This window comes from Anser cygnoides, chromosome 1 (genome assembly GCF_040182565.1).
Source record: "Anser cygnoides isolate HZ-2024a breed goose chromosome 1, Taihu_goose_T2T_genome, whole genome shotgun sequence".
Classification (NCBI taxonomy): Eukaryota; Metazoa; Chordata; class Aves; order Anseriformes; family Anatidae; genus Anser; species Anser cygnoides.
In genome coordinates this window covers 171,013,018-171,025,388 of record NC_089873.1, presented here as the reverse complement: position 1 = coordinate 171,025,388, position 12,371 = coordinate 171,013,018, and the positions used below count along the sequence as shown (strand labels likewise).

The window sequence follows — 12,371 nt, the reverse complement described above, 5'->3', positions numbered from 1 at the left end:
ATCAATAATTATAAAGTAGAATAATAAAATGTTAAATGCACAAGTGGGTAGTGCAAATTTATGAATTAGTTTATAAGTTTAATTTTAATAAAATATAATACAGAGTTTTCAAATTTGTGGCACACAAGATATTTCAGTGTATAATTAAAGATCTATTCTCTATGCTAGTTGAATATATATATATATATGTAGAAAAATATATAATTAGAAACAATGAATAACAGATGCCAAAAATTAGTATCTCTGGCTTTTTACATCTGAAACTTTATTGTGCAAGCCTGTCACAGTTTAAGACCAAATTATCAGTGCAGAGGCTAAATTGCCTCAGATATCATAGATTCATAGAATTGTAGAATGGTTTAGATTGGAAGGGGCTTTAAAGATCATCCAGTTCTAGTCCTCCTGCTATGGGCAGGGCCAGCTCCCACCAGACCAGGTTGCTCAATGCTTGACCATTTCCAGGTATGGGGCATCCACAGCTCCTCTGGGAGACCTGTTCCAGCGTCTCACCATCAACAATACCAAAACAATGTAGTTGAAGATAGATGCAACTTAAGGTGTGACACAACTTCCCTGTTATGTGGGAAAGACAGTACAGTCCAGGAGAAAAATCATGCGGGTCAGTGTAGCAATTCCAGCCATGCAGTGCACAATCCTGGGGAAGGATTGTGGTGGGTCCAAATAAGAATGAAATTTATACATAAAATGTTAATATCACTTATGAAAATAAATAAAAAATTCTTCTACTGATGAAATATATTAAAGTGTTTCTAAATTACTGTAGTGTGCTTATGTGGCAAGGTTTTGGTAGTGGAGGACTGCACAGGCGACCTCTGTGTGAACAGGCCAGAAGCTGTCTCATGTTACATAAGGGCCAGTTTCAGCCGGCTCCAAAGGGACCTGACACTGGCCAGAGCCGAGCCAACAAGCGATGTTGTCTGCACCACTCTGAGAGCAGAATTAAGAAAGGAAAAAAAAAACAAACAAGCAAACAACAAAAAAAACCCTGCTGTGCAACAGAAGCTGGGCGAGCAAGGAGTGAGAACCAGGCCTGTAGACCCCAAGGTCAGTGCAGAAGGAGGGCAGGAGGTGCTCCAGGCACACAGCAGAAGTTCCCCTGCGGCCTGTGGAGAGGCCCCTGGTGGAGCAGGCTGTCCCCCTGCAGCCCATGGGTCCCACATGGAGCAGATCTCCATGCTAAAGCCCGTGGAGGTGCCCCTGGTGGAGCAGGTGGATGTGGCCTGGAGGAGGCTGCGGCCCATGGAGAGCCCCCACAGGAGCAGGTCCCGGGCTGGACCTGCAGCCTGTGGAGAGGAGCCCACGCAGGAGCAGGGGGTCTGGGGGGAGCTGCTGCCTGTGGGGGACCAGTGTTGGAGCAGTTTGTTTCTGGGGGATGGACTCCGTGGTATGGAGCCATGTGGGAGCAGTTGTTGAAGAGCTGCAGCCTGTGGGCAGCCCCCGCAGGATCATGTCAGGAAGGACAACGACATCCCTTGGGAGGGACCCCACATGGAGCAGGGGCAGAGAGTGACCATGAAGGAGCGGCAGAGACGAAGCGTTAGGGACTGACCACAGCCCCCATTCCCTGTTCCCCTGTGCAGCTTGGTGGAAGGAGGTGGAAGAGGGTGGTTGGGGGGGAAGGTGTTTTTAGTTCGTTTTCTTTGTTTCTCACTGCTCTAGCTTGTTACTAATAGGCAATAAATTTTATTAATCTGTCTATGCTGAGTCTGTTTTGCCCATCATGATAATCACTGAGTGATTTTCCTGTCCTTATCTCAACTCTTGAGCCTTTTCCATTGTATTTTCTCCCCCTTCTCCTTTGAGGAAGGGGAGTGAGAGAGTGGTTGTGGCTCACCTGAGTAAAATCACCAGCTACATGAAAATCTTAAAACAATTAGATCACCTATACCTCTGTAGATGGAACTACCAAAAAAAAAAAAAATCTAAAAAATATATGCATATAAGATAGTCATGTTAAAGCTATTATATTCTTTGCTTGTCCAGATATTATGTTTGGCCTAGTATTGGTGAATTACTGGATTTGCTGTCACTTCAGCCTAGATAATTGTACTACTGATATGTATTTATTACTGTACCACTATATAGAGATGACTTGTTTATCCCTGAACCTATTGGTCTGGTATCTGTTGACGTATCCTGAATCTATAGCTCAGTGGAGCTGTTTTATGCCCCTACAATATATGCTTACTGATCCAGCCAAAGACACACACAGGTTCCCTGTTGACTCATGTTCTGTTTGCTCTCCACCAGTATCTCGAGGTCTTTTTTGGAAGAGCAGCACCCCAGCTATTTAAACTGCAGCTCACACTGCTGTTTGGTATTATTCTGTCCTAGGTGAAGGACATCACGTTTATATTTTTAAAGGCACACAGATGTATTGGATTCAGTATCAACTCCTAAGAAACTCCAATCTTGACCAGCTATCAGTTCAAAATTAAATTGTTAACCTCCCTTTGAGTTTGGTTTAAGCTTGGTAGTTCATCCAGTTCTCCACTCATATTACAGTCCATCACTCCATTCCTACTTTACTAACTTGTCAACATGGACTTTGTTGGACACTGTCAAATAAACAATTATTCATTCAGTAGTTTTTTTTCATCCTAGTAGGTATTTTGTTTTATCATTTCTTACTACTTTTCTAAATGTTCACATTTCTTGCTTGGATGGGTACTGGGGGACAGACCTTATACCTGAAGACTGAAGCATAGAAGACACTGAATACCTCAGCTTTTTCTGTGTCATTTGCAGCTATCTTGCTAGCTCTGTTCAGCAGAGGACCTACATCTTTCAAGTATTTCCATTTATAATCTGAGCATATAAAACAACAAATAAAAATGCAGAAATAAACATACAGATTGTTGGTAGCTCTGCTTAAGGTATTTATGTGTTTGAAAATGAAATGAAGATTCAGGGAAAAAAAAAGTTAGTGAAAGTTACTAAGAATCTCTTCTGTTACATTTGTAAAAGAAACATTTTCCATGAACATGGTGTTAGTAATTAATATCCTGAAAGACAAAACACCACCAGAAATCAAATCCAGTCAAGACATGCATACTGAAATAAAACTGTTCATCCTCCAGTTCTGTAACCATCTTTCCTCTATCAGTTGTTTTGTTTTGTTTTCTTTCCACCACATATTCAGTAGATATTTTTTGTTTCTTTTTTCATTGTGTTTAGATACCACATAACTTTTGAACTACCCAGCCATCTAATGTCTCTTCTGTTCATAGAAAGAACACTCTCTGCTGTTATATCCCACCTGTCATCTTCTAATATGGAAATTAGACTGGTTAGACTTTGGTCAGAAATCTGTTGGTATGGAAACCTTGTCAATTAAATATTTACTAAGGTTTTATTTTCTCCCATAGGTGTTCTTGGAAGGAAGACTCAGAACTAGTGTTAGGAAAGCCACTGCAAGTACTTTCTTTGAATGAACAGGACACAAGTACATAGCAATATTTTCTTTGTTAAGTTAAACATCCACCAGATGTCAGTGCATACTTGCAGAATCATGTAAATTGAGCTGAAGTTGTTTCTAATTCAAATCTGATATTTGTTACATGATACAGAAGTGCAAAGTTGCATATCATTTGTGGCATTGCCAAAAAGAAGTGCAAATAAGTGCAAGAAAATCATTATCCTTTTTAAATTACACATTTAAAAAGTGGATTTTGATTCTGAATTGTTCTATATCTAGCATTATATTTAGCTACTAACTGATTATAACTGCTCCGAGTTTTCATCAGAGAAAGCAGAAAGTGTAAGACAGAAAAGATAGGTACAGTAGAAACTCATGCAATTCAGATTCTGAAATGGGAGAGGAGAGGAAAGGCAAAGAGGTCTAGAGTTCCTCAATCTTAATAAAAGAATCCTAAGGGGTATTTTTATTGCTGACTTCAAATAGCTGGTAAGTTGTACTGTAGAAGCAGCTAAACTGTTCTAAGATATGGAAAGATAAAGGATGCAGATACAGGATATAAGATGCAATGAGGAAAATTCTTATTTGATATTACAGAAAAAAAAAAAAAGTCAAGATAATCAGATGTAGTGTTGCCCAAAAGCATGTGGAATCTCTGTCTTCAGAGGTATTCAAAACTCAACAAGACCATGCGCAACCTCATCAAACTTCAAAGTTAGATTGAGTTTCAAAGTTGGTCAAACAGGTTATGGGCCAAATGACCTCCAGTTGTCTCCTCTGGTTTCATTTCAGTAATATTCCAGTTATCCAAGAAGCAGGATACCTTAAGGCACTTAAAATGTCATTAGGCTCCAATCTGCTGACCAAAGAATTAGCATAGTAGACTTCACTAGCATTGTTGGTGCCTCAATTTAAGTCTCTCTATATGGAGTTTTATTCAACCTGGATCCCTAGCGTACGATGTTGCTTCACACACGGAATCACACAAAATGGTTAAGGTTGGTCCTCTGGAGGTCATCTGATCCAACCAGCCTGCTCAAGCTGGGTCACCTTGAGAAGGTTGCCCAGGACTATGTCCAAATGGATTTTGAAGATCTCAAAGGAGGGAGATAACATTACCTCTCTGTGCATACTGTTCCAGTGCACAGTAAAAAAGTGTTTCCTGTTCAGATGGAACTCCTGTGTTTCAGTCTGTACCCTTTGCCTCTGGTCCTGGCACTGGGCACCACTAAAAACAGCTGTCTTCATCTTCTTTGCACTTTAAATTCAGGTATTTGTAAACATTGGTAAGATCCCCTCTGAGCCTCCTCTTCTCCAGGCTGAACAGTCCCAGCTTTCTCAGCCTCTCATCATAGGAGAGGTGCTCCAATTCCTTGATCATTTTGATGCCTTCCATTGGACTCTTTCCAGTATGTCTGGGTCTCTCCTGTACTGGGGGCTCCAGAACTGAACACAGTACTTCAGGTGTGGCCTTACCAACACTGAGTAGAGGGGAAGGATCACCTCCATTTACCTGCTACTTTCGCTAATGCAGCCAAGAATACTGTTAACCTTCTTAGTGGCAAGGGCACATGGCTGTCTCATGTTCAACTTGGTGTCCACCACAACTCCTAGATTGTTTTCTGCCACCAGGACTCCTATGTCCTTTTCTACAGAGCTGCTTGTCAACTGGGTGGCCCCAGTGTGTACTAGTGCCTGAGGTAGTTCCTCCCCAGGTGTAGGACTTTGTACTTCCCCTTGCTGAACTTCATGAAATTCCTATCAGCCCATTTCTACAGTCTGTCAGGGTCCCTGGATAGCTGTGTAGTCCTCTGGTGAATCAGCCACTCATCCCAGTTTTGGGTCATCTGCAAATTTACTGAGGGTGCACTCTACCCCATTGTCCGTATCACTAATGAAGACGTTAAACAGGACTGGACCTGGTATTGACACCTGTACTGGGTCAGGCTGGAACTTTCCCTGCAGCAGCCCATACAGTGCTGTGCTCTGCACTCGTAGCTAAAACAGCAACGGTATCACACCAGTGTTGTGTCTGCTGCTGAGCAGCGCTGGCACAGCATCAGGACTCTCCCTAACTCCCCTAGGGGTGGGCAAAGATGTGAGAAAAGAAACATCACCAGGGCAGCTGACCTAAACCAACCAAAGGGATATTCCATACCATATGATGTCACACTCAGCAATAAAAGGTGGAGAAAGGAGGAAGAGGGGAGGGGTGGGCTCTCGTTGTGAAAACGTCTGTCCTCCTCCCGAACACCGGCTACGTGCGTTGAGGCCCTGCTTCAAGGACGTGGTCAAGCATCGCTCATTTGTGGGAAATAGTAATTTCTTTCCTCTGCACTTCCACGTAGCCTTTACTTGTTTTGTTTAGTTTTCCCTTTCCCCCTCCCTTTTCCCCTTTCCTTTTTTCCCTTTAGGTAAATTGTTAATTGCTTAGTTAAATTGTTTAATTAATAATAATCTTTCCTTAATAATTATTTCTTTTTTCCTTTAATTAAATCATCCTTATCTCAACCCGTGAGTTGTTCTTTCCTTTACTTCTTCCCCTCCTCATCTAAGGAGGGGGAGTGAGAGAGCGGTTGTGGTGTTCAGCTGCCTAGCACGGTAAAACCACCACAACACCTGGAGTACTCATCTTGTTACTGGCTTCCAACTGAACTTTGCAGCACTGACCACTACCCTCAGGGTCCAGCCGTTCAGCCAGTTTTTGATCTACCCCACCGTCTGCTCATCCAGCCCATACTTCAACAGCTTCTCTATAAGGATCTTATGGGGGACAGCATCAAAAGCCTTACAGAAGTCCAGGAAGACAATACCTACTACTCCCTGCTCATCCATCAGGCTCATGATTTCATTATAGAAACTTACCAGGTTGGTCAGGCATGACTTCCCCTTGGTGAATCCATGCTGACTACTCCTAATGATCTTCTTCTTCATGTGCCTGGAAATAGTTTCTAGGTTTAGCTGTTCCATCACTTTCCCAGGGATTGAGGTGAGACTTACCAGCATGTTGTATGCTGGGTCCTGCTTCTTGCCTTTTTTGAAGACTAGAATGACATTTGCTTTCCTCCAGTCTTCAAGCACTTTTCCCAGTTTCTGTGACTGAGCAAAGATTATCAAAAGTTACCTCACAATCACATCTGCCAGCTCCCTCAGCGTCCCACCAGAGCCTATGGACTTATGAATGTCCAGTTGCTTAAGTATTCCCTCACCTGATCCTCTTCCACCGAAGTTAGTTGCTCAGAGTCACTTTATGCTATTTTAGCCACAACAAATTACTGTAGGAAATTATGTGGGACTGGTAAATGCAATACAGGACATACAGAAGGCGTGTATATTTGTGTCCTTTGGAAGAGACATGTAGGCCTGGCCAAATACCCAAGGTTTTACTAATTGGCACTGGCCACTTATTTATAGGCAAAGGAGTTGTACTCATATAGTCTAATTTACCTGTCACTTCTTCAATGATGTGAAGTCACAATCAGGGTTATTCTGCTAGACTAATGACTATTTCATGTTCATGGAAATTAGGATACTTAAGCTTTTGCTTGTTTTTCAGTTCAAATTACTTGAGAAGTATGGTTTTCTAGTGTTATGTCTAAAGTAAGAAATTAAGTAATTTAAATATCTTCAAATTGCTAAAAAGGAGGATAACTAATCTGCTAAAATAGGCCTTAATATTCTACTCCAAACACTAACTGCACCAAAATGTTGTATGAGTCTAGTTCATAATATGTAGACCACTTGTTAGAACCTTAAAACTAGCAATGCTTTTAGTCGCTGCTTTTCATGATAATAATGTCTGTTTGTTTCAGTATAGGAACTATATATGGCATCATGTTTGTTTATTGCAAGGGACACCAATCCTAATCAAGACTTCTGTATCTGCCTTTAGGTAGGTAAGACTAAGACTTAGTAAGATAAAACTAAATAAGACTTTTTAAAGTGCTCATGAAGAAATAATGTATATTTACATGCTAATTTTCACTGATATCAAAGATATCAGTGTCCCTTGCCTTTTAAGTCTGATCAGTAACATTAAAATAATTTGTTTTTTTTTTGTTTGTTTGCTCTAATTGAAAAACATAAGGCAAAAATTTGCACCCTTTAAATCCACTTTATTAAAAACAAAAATAAGAAAAAAGATAGCCAAATAAGCCTCCTGCCTATCACAGTCAGATATTTTTTTTTTTTCTGTAAGGCAGCTGAAAGCTGTGCTGAGATGCTTCAGTGATTTTCTGTAGTTCTTTGTATGAGGTATCTCCACATAAAAAAATCAGTATCAATTAAACCCTTCTCAGTGACAGTTTACCTTTTGAAACATAATCATTTGATTCTGTTTTATTGTACAGTTGACATCTCGGTTCCTATCTTATTTCCTGACATAATATCAAATAGGCTACATAGGTCCAGTGATTTTTAACTATGACTTCAGTTAGAAAGTAGTTTCAGGATCTAGTCTGCATTTTCTTTGAAGAGTTTATGAGTATATATACAGAAATATTATTAAATATATATATATAATAAACAAAAACCTGAAGTTACTACTTACCTTAAACAAACATATTTTCACCAAATGTAAAAAGATTAAAAAAAAAAAAAAGTTTGAAAAAGATTTAAATGAGAATGACTGTATGGGTATTTAAGTGAACAAAGACATTTTGTTCTGAAAAGCATAGAACTGCTGAATCAACATATCTTGCAATACATCATGTACAAATGAATGTGTACAGAGAAGATAATATGTATTATTTACCATAGCTTTGAAGACAGTGGTGTGTAGATCATCTTATTTTTGGGTTGACTTTTACTTCTTTTACAGAAGTATTGATTTTTGTCATTCTTACAAGAATACTGTTATTTTACCCATAATATTTATCAATGCCTCATATGACCTAAAGACTGAAGGAGGCTGTCATATAAACAAACCTTAACTCAGATGTAAGATAAGCTTTAATTATTCTTTGAAGAAATACTTGAAAAATGCATTTTGCATGTTATTTTTATAACAACGATTTAATTTGTGTGATTCATAGAAGGGATATACAGTCATATTATAGTGATCCCTGAGGACACAAAGCGATCTCCATAGAGGCTGTGAACAATTACGGTGATGCCCCCTACTGATTTTCTCCACAGAGCCAAAAAACTGTTCAGTGTAGCAGTGAAAATGCTTTATATTGGGTGAGAAGGGAGTGTGTTGTACTCCAGGGATGTATTGATTCAGTCTAACAGCTTCTGTTTGTACACCTTAGGCAAAAATTAGAGGTGTTAGAATGGTGTCCTGACAAAACCAGAGCCTTCTTCCCCACAGGGATGGATCCCCACTGGTGCAGTATAAGATGACAACCATTTTATCTCATCTATCATGTTGTTCTGCTTCTCAGGATTCCAGCTAAAGCCAGTTTGTTGATTTTTCAGCAGTCAAAAGAAGCAGTCTTGGATGTTCACATTTTCTGTTTATGTTGTTGTTTGTTTATTTGTTGTTTTGCTTTGCTTTGCTTTGTTTTCCAGTTCTCATTGTTTTCAGCATCAGGATAATTGAAATCCCATATGAATAGTGTTCCAGCCATTTTTCTGTCTCTGCTTACCTGCATAAATAATTCATAGTCTGCTTCCTTGTTTTACCCTGGAGATTTTACAGTTTATGTTTGAAATGCCTCTTCAAAGCCTGCCTATTTTTTACTTCAGTCAAGTTTGCCTTTACAGTTTCCAAGAGAGTTTTGACACATAACAAGGCTTTTATTTTCCTTTTTATAATTTAATTTAAATATGATCTCACCTACAGTATATTTATTTTCTGCCAATAAATAAATAAATACATACATACATACACACATTACAGAATTTTATATTTGTAAAGACAAACACCTAAACTTTTAAGTACAGTCTAAGACCCAGGAATATTTTTCTTTTCAGTGATACCTTGTACCTAGGTGTGTTTACCCAGTAATTAAAAATAAGCATGTGCATTTCTGAGTACTTCTGGGAAATGAATGAGACCCCATAAAAAGGCAGTCTAAACAAAACTTTACTATTTAATTCATTCATTATGAAAGATATTATTGCTAAATCCATGAGAAATGGGCCTACCCTGTTATATTTGATTGCAACCTGAAGGATTCCAGGACACTACAATGTTAACTCTTTTGTTCTCTTTTCTATAACATAAGGAAAATAAAATGTGTCTGCATTCTGAAGTAAGACTATGAGGCACTTACTACTAGTGCGTGATTTGGTCATTTTGATGTCATTTAGTGTAAAAGCGAAACTTTCTGACTGCTGAAGTGGGTTACTCTTTCCTTAGGTATTATGATATTTTGATGAAAGGATGGAAAAGGAAAGTTAGGAAAGTAGGAAGACTGAGGCCTCAGGTTTTTACTTAGATAATGACTAGAGTGTGTAGGAGGCTTAGGAAGCATTAGACCTATAAGAAATCTAAGGAGACGTTTGCATAAGTATATGCAAATACAGGAGTAGAGCACAGGTCAAGACAGTAACACTTTTTTTTCATGGAATTTGTAAGGGCTTTCTCTGCGGTTGTAACAGTTCCTATGCAGTAGATGTCCTAGGAGACTCATGGAAATGTTGCTCATTGACTCCTGTTCCCTAAATTTAGTGGTTTGAACTCCATAGTTTCACGTAAGAACATTTCTCTGTTTTGAAATGTCCATCTACGTACCAGAGAACATCTTGTAATAAAACCTCTGAAGTTCATCATCAGTATTATATCACTAAAAAATGTGCTTCCACTGGACATGTCACAAGATTGACTATTACTTCTGAATACCTGGGCTTTTGTTGTTCATTATAAAATGGTTAGCACAAAAAGCTCCAATGTGCTATTACAGTACCAGAAAAAAAACTCCAACCAATGAAACAAACAAAAAACCACCACCAACCTACAGAAAACTGCACCTGTGTATGTCTATAGGCTGATGGCAGTAGAAATGCTGGATATTCAGGCCTCTAAAAATATTAGACTATTGATTTAGTTAGAAAAAATTGAATATAAACACAAATTCTAGGCAACAGCTTATTTAACTCTATATTACAAAATACAGTTTTTTTTAATGTAAAAAAAAATCAGAAATTCAGTTAATGTTGTCAAACTGCTACTTATAACAAGTAAAAATGTTTTTGCAACACTCATGCTTATATCCTTTGTTCTTTCCACTAGAAATTTCAGACAATTTTTTTGTAAAAGTCCTTTTATTCCTTCTAGTCATTGGTCAGCAGTGAAAAGACTCGTCTTATTTTTGACTGATGCCTCACTGAGCCTTAAATCCTTGTGTTTGCAATGCAGCACTGAAATAGAAGACTTTATACAGACAGGACTTCTAAATTCATGGGAAATAATAAATATTTTCAGATTTTCCTAAGTCTATGTTACATATAACGGATCGAAGTCGATTTCATATAATTCTATTGTGGTCAGCTAAGAATCTGACCCAAAACCAGTGAATAAAATTTTTAATGCATTCAGTTTCTTGAGTGTGAAGTAATCCTCTATCAACAAACATTTTTCTGTAGGAAGTCTTTTTCAGTCCACAGAACTGCTTTAACAATCTTTAAGCTGCTATCAACCAGCTTAGTAGTAGGTATGTTCTTTGAATGTGTGTGTCACATGACACAATACTGAGGCACATAAAGGGAAAATAGTCAATATACTTATGATGTTTATTTTGAAAGTAGGAAATATGTAAAAGATAAAAAAGATAAGGTTTTTTGTTGTTGTTTGTTTTGTTTGTTTGTTTGTTTTAATATATAATCCTGGCAAGTAATTCTCTAACATAAGTGCATACTTTTATCAAGATGTCTCAAAGCAGGTACCAAACGAGGTCAGTTCTATTGTCCCTATTTTACAGATAGGAAAATATATTATATTATAAAGCTGACATTTTAAGTGACACGGATCATGGTGCAGCCTGAGGCCAAAAGTCCTTTACTGAATAGTGACAAAACTCCCACTCATCCATTTATTGATATCATTCAAATAAATCTTGTAGGCAGAACACAGTCAGAGTCCATCATAAAATAGTAGCATAACTATTCTATACATGGAGAAAAATAGCAGAGAGGCTCAAGCTTTGTGCGGTGTTTCACTTCTATCAATGTAATCTTACTTTCTACTTAAACTCTTTCTCTAGGAGATAATTCTTTGGATAGCAGCAATATGTTATAAAACAGCAATTCCAACTTCCATTTGATCTTGCAATTATCCAAAAGAAGGCAATATTTTCTTGGGTTAAGCAAAGTGAACTATGGTATAACCTTTCACTCTCCCCTAGATTTCAAAACACTTTCACTTTTCATTTCCTACCGTATGTCCTCTCTGCTAGCATTATATTGGGATTTTATTTCTTCCTTTATTTATTTTTCTGTTTTATTCCCAAACAAACTCACTAGGTCCACATTAGAAATTACATGAAGATTGAAGGATCTCACAGATCTAACAGCAAAAACACACAGATATAGCCTTTGATAGACTTTTTAAAATGCCCAATACTTCTGGAATTAATAGCTACAACTCATTATACAGTCACTTTTCCCTTTTATACAATCATTTTATACAATCTCCTCTATACAGTCACTTTTCTCCTATTGTCCACAAAATCTTTATCAAAAGAGTAACAGAAGATCCCTGACTTACACATCTAAATGAAGGATATTAATTAGTGCTATATGTGCTAATATTTCATGCTAAGTATTCCCCAATCTACTTTTCATGCATTTGTTTAACCTTCACTAACATTGTATAGTGAAATTTTCGTAGTTCAAAAACTTCATGGATTGAAATGGGGAAGAACTGGAGAGATATGCAATTGTGGTCAGATCCCCCTCTTTGTCTTCCATCCTTGTGTATTCTTACTTAAGTTATTAAGCACAGCTGACAAGGTATTTTTTTTCCAAAAATAACAACAAAAAAAAAAAA

The 12,371-nt window shown here is 38.1% G+C and overlaps 1 long non-coding RNA gene across 1 annotated transcript; it reads left to right on the top strand.

Annotated features, from left to right (window-relative positions):
* Positions 1 to 249: 249 nt before the first annotated feature.
* Positions 250 to 8,881, top strand: LOC125184169 (uncharacterized). Its single transcript, XR_007167696.2, has 4 exons — positions 250 to 1,065; positions 3,390 to 3,466; positions 7,252 to 7,331; positions 8,751 to 8,881. It is a non-coding gene; the product is annotated as an uncharacterized lncRNA (long non-coding RNA).
* Positions 8,882 to 12,371: the final 3,490 nt, after the last annotated feature.